Source organism: Gasterosteus aculeatus, chromosome 11 (assembly GCF_964276395.1).
Source record: "Gasterosteus aculeatus chromosome 11, fGasAcu3.hap1.1, whole genome shotgun sequence".
NCBI classification, from domain to species: Eukaryota; Metazoa; Chordata; class Actinopteri; order Perciformes; family Gasterosteidae; genus Gasterosteus; species Gasterosteus aculeatus.
Window position 1 is genome coordinate 10,549,842 of NC_135699.1, and position 15,770 is coordinate 10,565,611.

The 15,770-nt window shown below is 48.3% G+C and overlaps 1 protein-coding gene across 16 annotated transcripts in view; it reads left to right on the forward strand.

The window, feature by feature from the left end:
* The window catches only part of bahcc1a (BAH domain and coiled-coil containing 1a), a 56,953-nt gene that overhangs the window by 4,546 nt on the left and 36,637 nt on the right, over positions 1-15,770 (forward strand). The gene's annotated exons all lie outside the window — the stretch shown is intronic.

The window sequence follows — 15,770 nt, forward strand, 5'->3', positions numbered from 1 at the left end:
TGCTTGTAATGTTGCAGTTTTTCATAATATGAAGTTTTTTGGAGCAATAGTCTCATTTTTTAAATTTATTTAGATATATAAGATTTATATTCATTTTGAAAAGACCAAATAAAAGAATGGAATTGATGACAATATATCATTGCATGTATTTTCTCCAGCCATGTTAAGGAAAAGAGAATGGTGGCATATTGCTTTCATGAAACAGTTCACTTCTGAAACCACCAAAATGTTAATGTGGCTTTTAAAAAAACACATGTTTATGATACAGTGACTGAGGAATCTCGGGTCACTGGAAACCAAGAAAAATGTAGCCCTTTAAAGTTATTTCATAACTTACATGGCCTCAGTGTAGATTGATGTAGTTCGCGGTTGAATCACTGCTGACAATTATTTTAAGTATTCTGCATTACATTTTATTTGTCTACTTCATAGAGGCAATAGGCCAACTAAATATATTTCTTTCAAATTACTTGTGTATCATAAAGATTCTGAATTCAATTGCAAAATCGTGCTAAACAGCTTTAATTAGCCATTCAGGAGAATTCATGGGCACAATTTATCCCTCACCATTCATGTTTGCTTTTGCCAGCACACACACACACACACACACGCGCGCTCACACACACACACACACACACACACACACACACACACACACACACACACACACACACACACACACACACACACACACACACAGAAGGAGAGCCTGCACCTATATGTTTATTTTTTTCTTATGCATGTTGTGAGAGCATGAAGGGTAATGCTGGCTACAGGGTACAGGTGCTCCCCAACCAGATTGTGTGTTTCTGTTGTATTATTGTGCCTCACCGACACAAAGACCGACCTTCCAAATGTCATCACTGTTCAATGAGCAGCAAAGGTGGTTTATTGTTCTCCCCAGCCTCGTCAGTAATAGATGGGCGTGAAAGGAGTTGGGTCCATCTAATATATATTGTTGAGATCTGGAAAATGACTTAATTTTGTGTATTTCAGGTACTTTATTGAATCAACACGGAGAATCATTTGAGTTCAAATTATATCTTTATCCCCTCTGGGCAACGTTAGAATTATTTTGTTATTGTGCTGCGCTGATGTAGCGTCTTTGATTTATTATCTTAATAATATTTGAAAATGTCAAGCATATCATAACGCAAATAGATGGATGAGCCGTGAAGCATAATTCAAACGTATTTTAAGATTGTAATTCATCAAAACAGCAGATTAACACAATGCAAATTTGACATGAGGAAAAAAACGTTTTTTAAAATGTTTTTTCCTTTGTTAAGTCCAGATTTGATATGGTCAAAAATAAAATAAAATTTCTTTCGTAACAAATGTATATTTATGTGAATTATTTCATTTTTTTTTTATTCCGTTTACCCAAATAAACACAGGCCAATTTCACTAACAACTCTTATGTTGTCCAAACTGCCCTCAGACTGGTTCATCCTGACAGGGCAGGTCATTAGTCTACCTTCAAGTGTCCCGTGTGCTAGCAACATTAGCACAACTGAGCATGTTGTTTAGTGAGTGTGTTGGATCCCTTCAGTTTTCTCTCCACTTTTCCCCCTGGGGACTAACGTGCACACTGGTTCACATGAATACTTTACAAAGAACATGAATATTTCAGGGTTGACGTAAAAATGCATTCAGATGCAGGTTTCTGACGTGGCTCCCCGAGAAAGGCTCCTCTGACTTTGCAGAGGTATTTATTCTCAGAATATAGGAGCCGTAATCACTGAAGCGTGCTAACTTGGAAACAGTAGAGATTCTGTCGCTGTGCACTTGCCTCTGTTCATCTTAACCTACTACAAGGCAGTCATTTCTAATGCATGTCAGGTGATCGATTTTACAGTTTGTGCACTGTGATCTGGCAATGGGACACAGGAGCGACTTCCCTTTGTTTGTCTGCTGGTACACTAAGGCAAAGACCTACGGACCCATCTAATGGGGTTTAATTCATCCGGTCCTTTTACAAGGACTTTAAAACAGTAGATTTTGATCTATTTCTGGCTGGCAGTTGGACACGAAGCCTGGATTCAGATGTTGGATAGTGTCAAAGCAGGAGACACAGTGGGACTGTCTTTACTGCTGGCATTTATGGCTGAGGGCTCATCTTTCAGCCATACTGTTGCGATCAGTGTGCTCCGGCTGAGGTGTGGCTGCGTGAAAGCAGCAGGGGTTCGGAGGCCGTTCATGGTTGAGCTCTGCTCCATACACCCCGTTCAATCGAAGGTCATATTTGTGTCATCTCGCCCGCTCGGCCTCCCCTTCCTTTGCATCTCTCCCTTTCCCCTAGCTGTCCTCTCTGTCCTCCCCTCTATTCCTCCCGCTTCTTTTCTTTCCAGCAGGAAGACCCTCGTGTTTGGGAAGCGGCGGTCTTCCTTCCACCTCTGTTTTAGCCACCTTCCCCTGCCCCGGGCCATTGTTGCAGACCCCAGCTTTGTGTGTGTTTTTACGGCTGCTGTTAAAGATAAAAAACAGTCCCTTCCACCCTTTTTATTGTTTTCTGGTAGGATGTCCCCGTCGTTCCCTTGGTTTTTATGTCCTCGCTAGCCATCGGAGAAGCTCCCCCCCCCTTAAAGGTTAGCTATGCAGTCTGTCTGTTTTTGTCTTTTTTTTTCCAAAGGGGAATAAATAACTTTACTGAGACTTTTATTGAACGTCTCATCGCTGGAATATCCCACGGGTCTGTGGTTGTTGAGAAGACGCTTCAAAGACACAGGTGTTTGTTAAGAGTTAGCAAAGGCTTGGTTACAACCGGGGGAGGGGGGGGGTGGGGGTCTTTAAAAGAACAAACCTCTCTGAGTGGGTTGTCTGTGAGAAGGTGGTGGCTTCTTCTTCTCAACCTTGTAGCTCTTGTCTTGAGAACACTCACAGTTTGTACACTTTTCCCCTTGTGATAGATAAGTTATGGAAGATAATGTGCAAAGAAAACCAAACTGTACATAGGCCTGGAGGTGTAGTTCAGTGACAGGATGTGGGTGTCAGGACAAGGTCCATTTGACAAAGGCCTTGCGCGCTCCCGCTCTCTGTCTCTCTCTCTCTTGTCCCGGCTCGGGGAAAACAGAGCGAGAACCTTGGACTGTAGTCAGACTCGTTTGTGGATTGTTGTGAGATGACACGGTTCAGATGCGATGTCACAGCAGTCCCCGTGAATGGTGGAGGTGTTACTTGGCATCCTACACCTGGCTGAAATAGCACCCAGCCCCGGTGCCGCCGCCATCTGTCCCCCTTCCCGCCCCCGCCCCCCGATGCTCCCACTGGAAGCCGTATGACCCGCATGAGCAGTCGATCGCTTTAAAAGGCTAAGACCCTTTGCATATTTCCAAATACCTTTTGGTTACAAGGCTATTTATTACAAGACTATGCTGTGTTTTGAGTGGATTGGGGCGTCAGTGTCATTCAAATTAATTCCACCCAGGTTACTTAAATGATAAGATCAAGGAGGGATTTAAACACTTTCTTTTCTTTCGCATTTCACTTTTTTGCTTATTCGAAAAAAACGTTTCGATTTTGCGAGCGAGTGGCCGTGTGCGGCGCCCCTAAGACGAGGTCTTCAAACAGACCGCCACACACACTACACCGCGTGGCACGTTGCCACGGAGCCCTCGCCTGGAGCAAGGGGCGTGTACACGGGACAAACACAAAGGAGACCCACGGGTGAGAGTGGCGGGCTGGGTAATACCTTCCTGTATTACATTTCAGCGCTTTGGATTTAAAAAAACTCACCATACTATTTTTGCGTTAAGAATCCATCCAAGTCTTTTGTTCGCTTCCCATGACGAACACAAACGTACAAAAAAAAAAAACCTAGCTGGAGTGAAAATGTATTGTTGCAAGATTGAATAGACTGATACAGTCGCCCCAAAGTCAACCACTGCTGTTTAGTTTGTGATTCGGATCTGTTTGGTTCTTTTTCTCATTCTTTATGCTCCCCCCCCTCCCCCTCGTCCTCCCTCCCTCTGCCAGTATCAGGCTGCCTCTCACCAGGCAGCCCCCCGGCCCACCTCAGTGCACAGCCGTATTGCATGTGACAGCTGTTAGACATTATTAACGGCTCAAGCAGAAAATCCAGATTACTTGTTTTTTAATTTAAATTTTATTATTGAAATCGTCCAGTGAAAAGAACAAAAAAAAAGGGCCGTTGCCCTTTTGTTGTTAGCAGATTTGTGAATAGTGTAGGAGTGTGTGTGTTTGGGTGGCGGGCTGGCTAGTTTTTGTTTTTTTTGTGTGTGCTGGGCGCTGTTCTCCCGACACCCCCCACTAGAGGCGAGGCACCCTGCGGTTGGCTGTTATGCCCAGACAGGTGCATTGTTAACCCTCTAACGTCTGCGTCTGTCCCTTCTGGATCTGCCACAAGTTCTCCTGGCAGGATTTCACGCCGCCGTGATGCATCTTGTGTAGCGGCCTGTGCTCATCACAGAAGGAGAGTTTTGAAAAATCTAAATTCTTCATCTGTCAGATGGCAGTTTAGCGACAGAAGTCCGGTTTTGTCAAATTTACAAAAGAACCGGCGATCAATTTAATGAATCACCGGTTAATTCCATGCAGAACTTTGTTTCTGTTTACCTTCATGTCGTGTTTTCTGTGTTGGAAAATCGGCTTCCCCATTTCAAATAGGTGACTAGGATCCACAAATTTGGAAGACAGGACGAGCAGCAAACAAACTCAAATATAAACCCATGATGTTGGCGACTGTGGCGAGTGTCCCACTGAATATATGCTGAGATATGACGTTGAATGTACATGCAGCGTGCCACTCAAGGATGTGTCAGCCCTTTTGTGAAAAAAACAACAATGATAAGCATCAGGAATTCCATTTTAATAAGTCTCTGGGGACCGCCCAACCAGCTGCCTGCCGCTCAATCCAACGGGAACTTGTTGCTAACACACTTTTCCCATTTCCTCACTCCATCTCCCTTGCATGGATATCCTGTGCTCCCCCTGACATTGATTAGTTAAACACTCTCTCTCTCTCTCTCTCCCTTCGGTTTCATTCATCAAATCACTTGGTTCACACTGCAAATGATTTCATGTTCTCTCTTTGATAGTCCATGTGTATATACCGCACCCCCTCCTGTATTGACGTGGGTCCGTCCCCGCCCTCCGACCTCTTTGTACATTGTCTTTGTCCCCTCTGCCCCGGTGTGACCACTAGGCTACACTGCCTCCTCTCCCCCCCGACGCAGTATTTGTCCTGAGGATGTGGGGCAAACGACTGGCTCCTCAGCAACAGATGTGTGTTTGTCTGCTGGCGCTGGCATGCGTTAGCCCTCGCTGCTCGCCACGCACGCCCCGGCCCGCTGACCTGCCCTCCGGTGCACGAGAGAGAGACAGACAGAGTGACCGAGGGAGAGAAAGGGAGGAGAGCAACGGTGGGAGTAGATGCACACTGTCACATGCTGTCATACAATTGCTGGTGCGTTGCAAGCAGACACACGCATGCAAAAAAAAAAAAGAAGATACAGGCACACGCACAAACACCGGCACGTCAGGCACGCTCACACATCTTGCTTCCCGGGAGGCCGTGGGGCCAGTGGGACAGAGCGAGCATGAGAGTCTGGTTCTTCTGTTTACATCTAATTATAGAAACAGGAGTATTTCTGCAGCCACTGCTCCGGCTTTTTTTATTCTTTTACGAGGGAGGGCGAGAGAGAGAGAGAGAGAGAGAGAGAAAAAAAAACAAAGCTTTGACAGCCTTTTCTCACAATGGTGAGCGGTTATCTCATCCCCTCAGCGCTGCTACAGTCTGCAGGCACTCTGTACAGTACAACAGCAGGCAGATGGAGGAGAGGGGGGAGAGGGGGGAGGGGGGGGGGGGGAGGGGGTAAGAGTGTCTTGTATCGTATTCTCTCATCCTCATGTAACATGAATGTGCAAATTTACGAGAAACAAGGCCGTATATTTTCCCCATTAGCCTCGCTGATGCATTTCGTTCCCAGTAAGAAAAGTAAAAAGTACAATCATTTCTTCACCCCCCCCCCCACCCCCCTCCCGGGGGCTCCCGCTTCGACCTGGTGGAAAGTGCTGTCCATCACGATAGCCAAAACAAAAGGAAGAAAGAGTGAGTGTGTGTGTTTGGGATTAGCGCTGTATGAAATGTATTTGGTATTAAAGACAGTTAATTCTTACGTTACGGCGGATATCCCGCTGAGCGGCTGTGGTTCACCGGGGGACCCGGAGGGAACCTGGGGCGAGGGAAGCTGTCAGCCTTGTTGGCCCCCCGCCTGCGTTTGCCGGGTGAGAGGGCCGATCAGGGCTGGAGTCAGGGCCCGACGGGTCGCAGCGTCTCCCGGGTGCGGTAATATAAGAGAGCCCCCCCCCCCCACCCCCGAGCCCTAGTGCTCAGCTCACTGGATGCAACCTGAGCCAGGTGCTCCCCAACCCCCACCCAAATACATAACCCCCCCCCACATAATGGGAATGTGTGCATGAATACACCCCTACCTCACCCACCGCCACCCGTTCCGCCCTCCCTTCCTCGGACACATGGCAGGTAAATTAATTGTCCGTGAGTATGTATCGCATATGCAGAGATAAAGGCGCGCTGTCTGGCCGAGGTGTAGCACAGCGGCCGTAATGATGGCTCTATTGTGGTGTTGTTGAGGGGGGGTACAGCCAACGGGGCCCTTGCTGGAGGGCTGGATAGTCTCTGATTAATAGCGAGGAATGCTTTGAAGTGACACCCAAGTGCACCAGCTCACAGGTTAATAGCAACGCCATCAGCATACGGTGTGCTCCCTCTTCCTCGGTCTTCATTAGCGAGCGTTTCCTCAGCGCCACCAAGCCATCCTCCCCTTGCACGCCCGCCTCATCTACAGAAAGAGAGCCTTTAGGATGCGCTCAGCTTTTTGCAGTTGTTTCATAATTTCACTGTCATTTCTCTCTGTCACACTGGTAAAATGGGCAATATATATATATATATATATATTTTTTTTTCCCCATTGAAACAGGCGTGGAGGCAGAGGAGAGGTCTTTAGTCACAGACACAGCCTAAACACTCGTGGGATTGATGCGGCATGGTTGGGGACTATTCCCAGGATCCATTCCCGTACTGACGGACGAGCTACAGCTGTCTGGCTGTGTGTGTGTGTGTGTGTGCGTGTTGGAGAAGCAGAAACAAGATTCGGGGTTGTGTCAGTTAGCTGTTGGAGTAAAGTACACTATTAGCCGAGGGTGAAGCCAGTGTTTCCAGTGGAGAATGGAAGCACTTCTAATTGCAGTGAGGTCGGGCTGTGATTACATGTTGGCTAATGCACTGACAGACCTCTCACTTGGCCGCAGCTCAGAATGCTGCTGAAATGGCTGAATGCCTTTTGGTTACACAGCATAAAGGGAGGGTGTGTGTGTGTGTGTGTGTGTGTGTGTGTGTGTTTGCTATGTGTGAGGCTGTTGCCCGTCTGTCCCTGTGATAGACTCGCCTTTATGAGTGGTTTCCTGTGTTTTTTGCATGTTTTTGTTGAATTGTGCATTTTGCTTACACACAAGTGTGCGCGTGTGTGTGTGTGTGTGTGTGTGTGTGTGTGTGTGTGTGTGTGTGTGTTTGCCGTGTGATAACTGAGCTCTGCTTGTTCTTTGAGTGCCTGTCTTTATTTGTAGCGGAGGCAACTTTTCCCTCCAAATGAAAACTCAGCTGCCGCAACTGTCTCTGGATAGTACAGATGAAGTGTGTTTTTGTGCGCTTGAGCTTTTGTGTGTGCATTTGTGCTTGTTTGTTTAGGTGTGTGTGTGTGTGTGTGTGTGTGTCTGTGTGCATACGGGAAAGCGTAATCAAAGGTGCTGTGTGGTGGAGAGATTGTACAAAAGGAGTGAGAGAGGAAACGGAGTGGCATGTGGGGGCAGATGCAGGGGCCTAATTCTACCTCAGCGGGGGCTTTTCATATTCCATCCACCCCTTGTCCTCTCTCGTTCTGCAGAGGACATTGTTGGTGGATGCAGCAGGATCCACCTGCTTCTGTTGCAACGTTGAGTCGCCGCTGTATCTGTGACATGTAACCATGAGAAAAACACTGACAAATAATGAATTCCTACGGAACTATTGTGTAAATCTGTTGCATAACTAATTTGAATGAGCTGTGTTAACTCGTAAATTTAAATGACTCATTCATTGCTCTTGGAACAGCTTGCTCTCAGGTGCGCCCACATTCGCTGGAAAGTGCGGTTTATTCTTTTTGCCCGTAAGTCCTGTAAATCACATCGCATTCCCAGCATCTGGTCTGACAGTTATGGGTGTGTCTGCTCTTTCTTCATCAGGGCCTAAGGCCTGTGTTATCTCTCCTTTAACTAGACAGAAGGAAAACAGGCAACATTGCAGTTTCTGTGGGGTTACGTGGCCAGAGCGAGAGAGCGAGAGAATTTTGAAAACAGAAACAGAAATGATGTTGTGTATCTCAGCTGATTACCGCCTGGTTTGGTCACGGGTCACAGAGAGGTCGATGCTCGGGGGATTTCACGAGAAAACCCGTGCGAGGCGTTTTCATCCAGGGGGCTTTTGGAGGTCAGCAGTGGGCCGCGGTTGCTCCGGGTCGTGAAAGGACGCGGTTGTGCCCATGCGGAGCCGCGGCTGTTAGGGAAACCAAACAGGACGCGTGCTCAGTTTGTTTCTGCGGAAATGGAAGGTCTGTACACCGTCCCTGCTAAAATTGCGACAGACCACTGAAGTATGGGGAGAGAAGTGGTCATCCTTGGTAACAGGGCATTGCCAGACATCTGTACACACGGAAATTGGATGGATCAATACCACTGGAATGGCGGAGGAAGAGTAAACTATGCAGCCGAGGGGGAAGGAGAGAATTGTCGGACATGTTGTTTTAGAGAAAGCTATGAATTCATGCGTTTTATTGTTATTTATTTATTCATTTTTTATTGGGGTTGGTGGTGTGTGTGTTTGCACGTGTGTGTGTGTCCCCTTCTGAATGATCTCGTTTCAGAAATTTGAGCTGCTTTGAAGATCAATACTGAGACACTGTCACACTGCACAAGTACACACACTCATGCACACACACTTTAAAGCTCTCTGTCTCATCTGTTTTCTCGCGACTCCGTGGCGTCTCTTTCCAGCCAAACAGATGGTGAACATTCAAAATGAAAGGCACATCCTAAGTCCGTTTTGGATCCCCATCAATTCGTCCGTCTGTGGGACCGTCCTGCGCAATACTCAAGTTTTACAGGGCGGGCTGAACCTCCTTCAGTCCCCAACAAGGGTGCAGTCACTGGCTTTTTTCCCCTCGCAGCCCACGCATGTCCGCTGAAAAACAGAGGCGCTTTTTAATAACTCAATGTGGGTCACTCACAAGAAGTGCTCATATCCGTCTGCCGTCATCTGTCCGTCCTGCTTACCTGCGTCACCAGCTGTGCTGCCCGGGCCCGTCCGCCCCGCGTGTTCCGATGGGAGAGAACGAGTGGGATTTATTTCATTATGCGTGCATGGACCGGGCCGGTTTTGAAGGTGCGTTACTTTGAAGCGCCACGCCACTCCTAACTGAAAAGACATTTTAAGAGACATGTTTCTGCTCAGCTAGATTTGGGGGAGAGCCGTGGCGGGGGGGGGGGGGGGGGGGGGGGGGGCAACATCTGGGAGACAGTGTGCGTTCTTGCATGTGTGAATGTCCACATATGTTGGTGTGGGTCCGTGCTTTGCTCGCTGTGAAGAGGGGAAAAAGAGAGTTTTTGAGAGCCCTGATTTATGAGCTTGTGAAGGAAATCTCCCATTTGTCACTTTTCATCTCCTTTTTCCACATCATCCGTTTCTTTCTCTCTCTCTCTCTCTCTTTCTCTCTTGATGGTATTCGGCTTCACCCCAAACTTCCACTGCAGAAAGGGATGCACAACAGGACGGACTGGTTAAAACCGTCATGAGTGGATATTTTACAGGTGCTGGTCAGTGTACAAATAATTCAAAGCGCTATGATGCGGCCTCCATTGTACTGTGGTTTGATCATTATTGCAGGAAACGTCCCTGCTCCGACTGTGTCCAACGCTCGTCTTACACAGACATGATGCTACAGCGGGGACGAAATCTCTCGAAAAGTCCTGTGCTACTCCTACGAAGTAGGCGTTTGGCCATTAGGACGCACAAGGTAAAAACACCTTGTCGCTGCTGGTAGCAACAGTTATGCCTGAATGTTTCTGGCCACAGAGACACGCAGGTTGTCCGCTAATACCTGCTAGTCTGTACATTACCGCGCTGGGGGTCCCAGACAGGTCAACTGCAGTCTGGAGGCTTAATGTGTGTATGCGTGTGCGTGAATGTGCACTCATCATGGGTTTATGTGCCGGTGTGAACCTTACTCACTCGGATGGGAGCTATAAATCTACCTCACCCTCTCCTTGCTGAGGACTCAGCAGGGGCAGTTGGGGAGGGTGGGGAGGAGAGGGTATAGGGTTAGAGGGGAAGAGAGATAAATGAGGGAGGGGGCTTAATGAGAGCCCTGGCTCACATGATTACGGTACAGGCTGATACAAATCAGGATCTCTCTCAAAGAAGTCAATTAACCCCCCCTCCCCCGTTCCATAATTATGCATGGATTGCTCCTTTAGCTCAGCTCAGCTCAATATGCAGACTCATGCTGCCTGTGTGCTTGTGTGTATGGTGCATGTATCACCCCCCCCCCCCTCCAGCCCTTCTTGCAGTCTGTTTTAAACATTGTTTTTTTAAAAAAAAGCATTAATTATTCCAAACCTCCTTCTCACCTGACGAGCTGAGAAGAAAGATGATGATAGTCAGTACGCGGCCAAACCAGGAGGGGGCTCCGGCCCCTACGAGGCCTCCGGTCATCGTCACCGCGGAGGCCAGATGATGGCTGAACTCTGTGGTCCAAGTGAATGAGCAGGGTCGCATTGTGTCAACACGACCAGGCGGCTCCTTCACAGGACCCATGTGTTGACATAACTGCGCTCTTATCTGAGGAGCGCAAAGCCGAGCCTAAAACACTGAGCTAAAACAAATACAGTAAGATAGAAAAAAACACACACACACACACACACACACATAGACTGGCTGTGAGGGAATTTGTCGCCTGCCTCTACTGAGCAAAGCCTGCTGCTGAATACAACATTCAAGTCTGGCTACCGGGCTGCCTTCCTGTGAGCTCGTGTAAATAAAAAGTCTCGGATCTCAGCAACCTGGTGAAGGACCTGCGCTCTGATCGCACTGCTCAACCCGGCAAAGACCGAAGGCCTCTCTGACAGCGATGTCAGAACTTCGCGTGTGCCCGCGTCAAGCTGAGCAGAGAGAAAGAAAATGACAGATGGTATTGGGGGAAAAAAAGGTTGCGCTGGTTTGCCTCTCAAACCCTTGTTTAAGTACATGTGTCCCATTTGCTATTTTTCTGTGTCAAAACATTTCAGTAGGCCCTCTTCCCCTCATTGCCTCCCAACACCCTAATAACTCTTCTTTATTCTCCTTCCCTGTCCACCCCCGCCTCTCCCTTCTTCTCCGTTATGGCCCCTTGCGAGGTGCAGTCTGAGCTCGGCTCGCACGGGCCGTCGCGATAACCTGCTGGAAGCTGTTGCTCTCTTGTGGATATGAGGTTTCTCTGCGCTACCTCTCACTTGCGCTTCTTCGCTTTAAATTGTCTTCCATCCACAGTTTCCCCCCAAATAATTTCTCTGGTCTGGCTCGCTACAGAGCTTGTGACTTTCTGGCCCAGTGCGTATGTGCTGATATGTTTTATGGCCTACAGAAGTGCATATTAAAGAAAAATAAGAAAAGACAACATGGGCCCTCATTTGTGGTTTTCATTTGTGACCAAAACACTTTTATTGAGCAGTGAGAAAATATATGATGTTCATTTCCACCCTGCGAACATGTACTGTATATAAAAGGGACCTTTTCAGTGGGTGTGCATCTGTGTGCTTGAGGATGAGCTTTGTCAAACAAAGCGAGCAGCTGCAGCACATCTGTTAACCTCGATCAGATGCGGCAAATGCTTCTGTCGCCACACATGGCCGCCCTGCTCCTCTGTGCCGGTTCTGAATACCACCTGCAGACAAATACAGAGCGAAGGGAAGACGGCACGTGGCCGTCCGGCCCGCCCACCTGTCCAGCGGATGTGATAACCGCAATGGTAGCAGGTGACAGCAATGGTGGCAACCAACCAGACGGACAAGCCATGAGCAGTTGATCAAGATTATATCCCTCCGTTCCGTCTGCCTGTGTTGACCTTGGGGTCGGGCCTACTTACTCCAAGCTGTAAAAGACCACGTCAAGCTGAGCAGCTGGACGAGGGAGAGGAGAGGCATTTTACGGCTACCCTTGTCTTTGTTACGCCTGATCTGCTCGTGTACGGGCGAGGATGACCTTGTCTCCTCTGCACAGATTGCAGGGAACGCTCCTTATTCTGCTCATCTCTACTCAAGTGTGTTGCTGCAGATGTTGAGCCGGCTGAGCATTCCATGGATGACCGGTGTCATGCGGTCGGGAGACATTCCTCATCCTTAAAGCCCAGTTGGTTAGATGTATTTCGTAGAATGATTTACTGTGTGATATGGCTGACCTTGGACACCCTTGGCACTGTGGGCCGCTACAGTGAAAGTCTGACGTTTTGACCTTCTAGCTAAGATGCTTTGCAACCATAGAAGCCATGGATATAATAATGTGTATACTTAACAAGGTAACGCTGTATTTTGTTTGGCCTTGGCTACCAAGGTGCCTTCCCGTCCCTTGTCTTTAAGGTATCGGAACAAAAAACGCGTGCATTTGTCTCGGTCAAAGCTACAAGTATTGCACATTTCTCCTTTGTTCCCCCTGTGAACCAACATGAAATTACATTCAGGGCTGCAGAAAGACCTTGGGCTGGCTGGCTGGCTGGCTGGTGCGGCGGCTCTCTGCTCTGTTATCTGTCCTTTCTACCGCGCCCCTGACAGGCTGCATCAGGCCGAGAGAAGCCAGAGCAGGGAGCTGCCTTGTGTTTCTCTCACACACACACATCACTCCAGGACTTTATCACGTTACAGGCCAATCTAAGAGAGCTCGTAGGACAGCAGCAAAGAGAGTCTCTGCAACAAGGGCCCTTGTGTCCAGCACGGCTCTCCGTGACCTAAAGGAGGCGCCGGGGCCCGCAGATGAAAGAAGGGGGGGGGAGGGGAGACGGGATGGGGAGGACAAGAGAGAAGGGGACATTCCGGCGAGCCCTGGCTGCCGCTAGGATGCTGATTTATGGGCGGTTCTGACGGAAGAAGGGGTGAACCTTTTGACTCCCCATAAAACCAAGTAGTTCATTGCCCTCCCAGGTCTCGGGGAAACTGATGGACAAACAAGAGTAGAGAAGAAGACGAAGAAGAAGAAGGACGAGGGTGTGTGAGGGGAAACGTTTTTTTTTTTTAAAAACCCTCCCAAAAAAGAGTTTCCATTTTGAAGCATGCGCACGACGCCAACTGAGGGAAGAGGGCTGGGCGATGAGGGAGGACAGGAATATGAGCAGCTCCATATTCCAGGGGGAAGGAGAGGTTGTGATGGAAGGATGATGTAGAGGCTGTTAGGAGGGAAAGGGAAAACCCAAAAGGGGAATGAGTGATGGTGCTCAAAGGAGCAGCAAGAGAAACGAGGGGATGAAAGTAGAAAAGGGAAGACGGCAGGCAAAATCTGCCTAAACAGACGTATGTGGTGTTGTAGTTATCCTTATACATCAACCAGAGAAGCTGGGAGAGGGGGGGGGACTCAAGCTATGTACTGCCGTTGGGTTTTTTGTGTGTGTTTGTCTGTGTACGTACTGCACCGCACTTTCATTCTCCACCCTCCCGCCGCTCATGTCTCCTCAAAAGCAAACTGACTGTCTGATTTCGGCAGAACACCCTCGCCTGTGGTGAGGTAACTTCCACCCACCCACATCCACAATCTATCCAGCGCTGCCGGTGAGAGAAAACAAGGGGGTTTTGTGAGTCCTGGGTGGTCAAAGAGCTGCTTTGATGTGGCACAAGCAAATGTGCTCAAATACACTCGAAAAACACTATTTTACTGCCTACTGTGCAGCATGGTATCAGTGCTCCTCGTCCCTGGAGCGGTGGGATGCTAGAAAATCCAAAAGAAAAAAGTGTGAGAGAGAGAGAGAGAGAGAGAGAGAGAGAGAGAGAGAGCGAGAGAGAGAGAGAGAGAGAGAGGCAGCCACCCCCCTGTGCCAGGCTGTGCCAGGCTGAAACACTGGAGCCGTATGGTCACCCTGAGGGAGGGGAAACCTGCCCAGTCTAACCACATCTCAATTAACCAATTAAGTTCAAAAGTTAACAGGCGACTAATTACAGAGAATAGTGCTGAGCGCTTGTTTTAATCTGCCTTTTTCCCCACCACCAGGCACATCTGTGTCCCTGACCCGAGCCAGCTGAGCTTTGGCTGCGTCGGCTTGAAAAAAATGGCACGCAAGCTGCCGTTAGTCACCCATCCATCCCCTTTGGCCGGTGCATAAAACCAATGGATTCAGACAGATCAGTCATCAGCCGCAAAACAAACCAGATCCTGAGCATTCCAATTGATGATTCCAGTGGAATAGGAGAACCATGGAAACCCTGTTTTTGAATGTGGAGATTGAGAGACCATTCGAAGGTTGAGCACAGCTTCTAGCCTGATCTCACTATCCTGTTTTTGCCTCCCTCCTCCCCCCTCTCCCCTCATTTGGTCCTGCAGATGGGTATTAATGGATGTCAAATGGAGGTTTAGTGTCTCGCTATTGGCCCGTTGGTTTACAGCCAATCGTATTAAATGACTTGTGTTTACTACTCGGGGCTGCAGCGGGCGCCCCTCTCCTTTACATTACGCCTCGGGCAGAGTGTTTGTAACTTGCCACTAAAAGTACAAATGTTATCCCTGTCTTCAAGAGGCGGAAGGGGTTTTAGTTGCTGTATTGCCTTCGACCAGCAAATAAAAGATATGTGGGCCGTATCATACAGCCTGTATGACCCAATTGTAGTGGGGCTGCTTTGAGCCCCGGAGCCAAATGCAGTGTGTTTGGAATCAGTCTGACAGCTATAGAGAGAGAGAGGTGAGCAATCCCTGTTTGACTCTGCTGGTTTTCCAGCAGGGATATCTTTGTAATGAGATTTTTCTTGGGGGGGTTTGCTATGACTATTTAAGTTCCCTGCATGGTTGATTAGCTGTGTGTGTGTGTGTGTGTCTACATACTGTACGTGTGTGTAAGAGGAACAGGGGGAGGAAAGCCTGGGATGTTAGGATGCAGTTTGAGGGGTGAAGGACTCCCCTGTTGTATGTTAGGCCCTGGAGGATTCCTCCCCCCTTCCTCCTCTTCCCCCCCCAAAAAGCCCCCTTTACACTCATCTCTTCTTCTGTGAGATCCACAATGCTGGGAAGAAATGTGTCATTAACAGTGGAGACCAAAATAATGTTTATGGGCTCAAGCAGCACTGAAATCATTTTCCATATCAGTGCAACTGCACGGGTCCTGTGGGGGAGTACATCTGATTTTCTCCTCCCTGTGCCAATGGGAAACATCATGGGAAAGAAAACAGATTGTATTGTTAGAGAGATGGCCTGACGCAGCTGTGGGCGGCTCTTTTTTTGTGTGTATGTGTGTAACTTGTAATGTGAGTGACAGAGAAGGGAAACGAGAGAAGGCAAAATCCAAATGTGGATATTTAGCATGCTTGTGCGGAAGAGAGCATGAGATGGATGAGCCCCATTATGGTAATCTCAATTTCATGCTTGAAGAATAAAGAGCCGGAACGGCCCTGAAACAGCTTCATGTAACAATGGGTCAGTTAACAAGCAAACTCGGCAAAGTTTGGACGGATAACAAATGGTTCTCCTTGAGGAG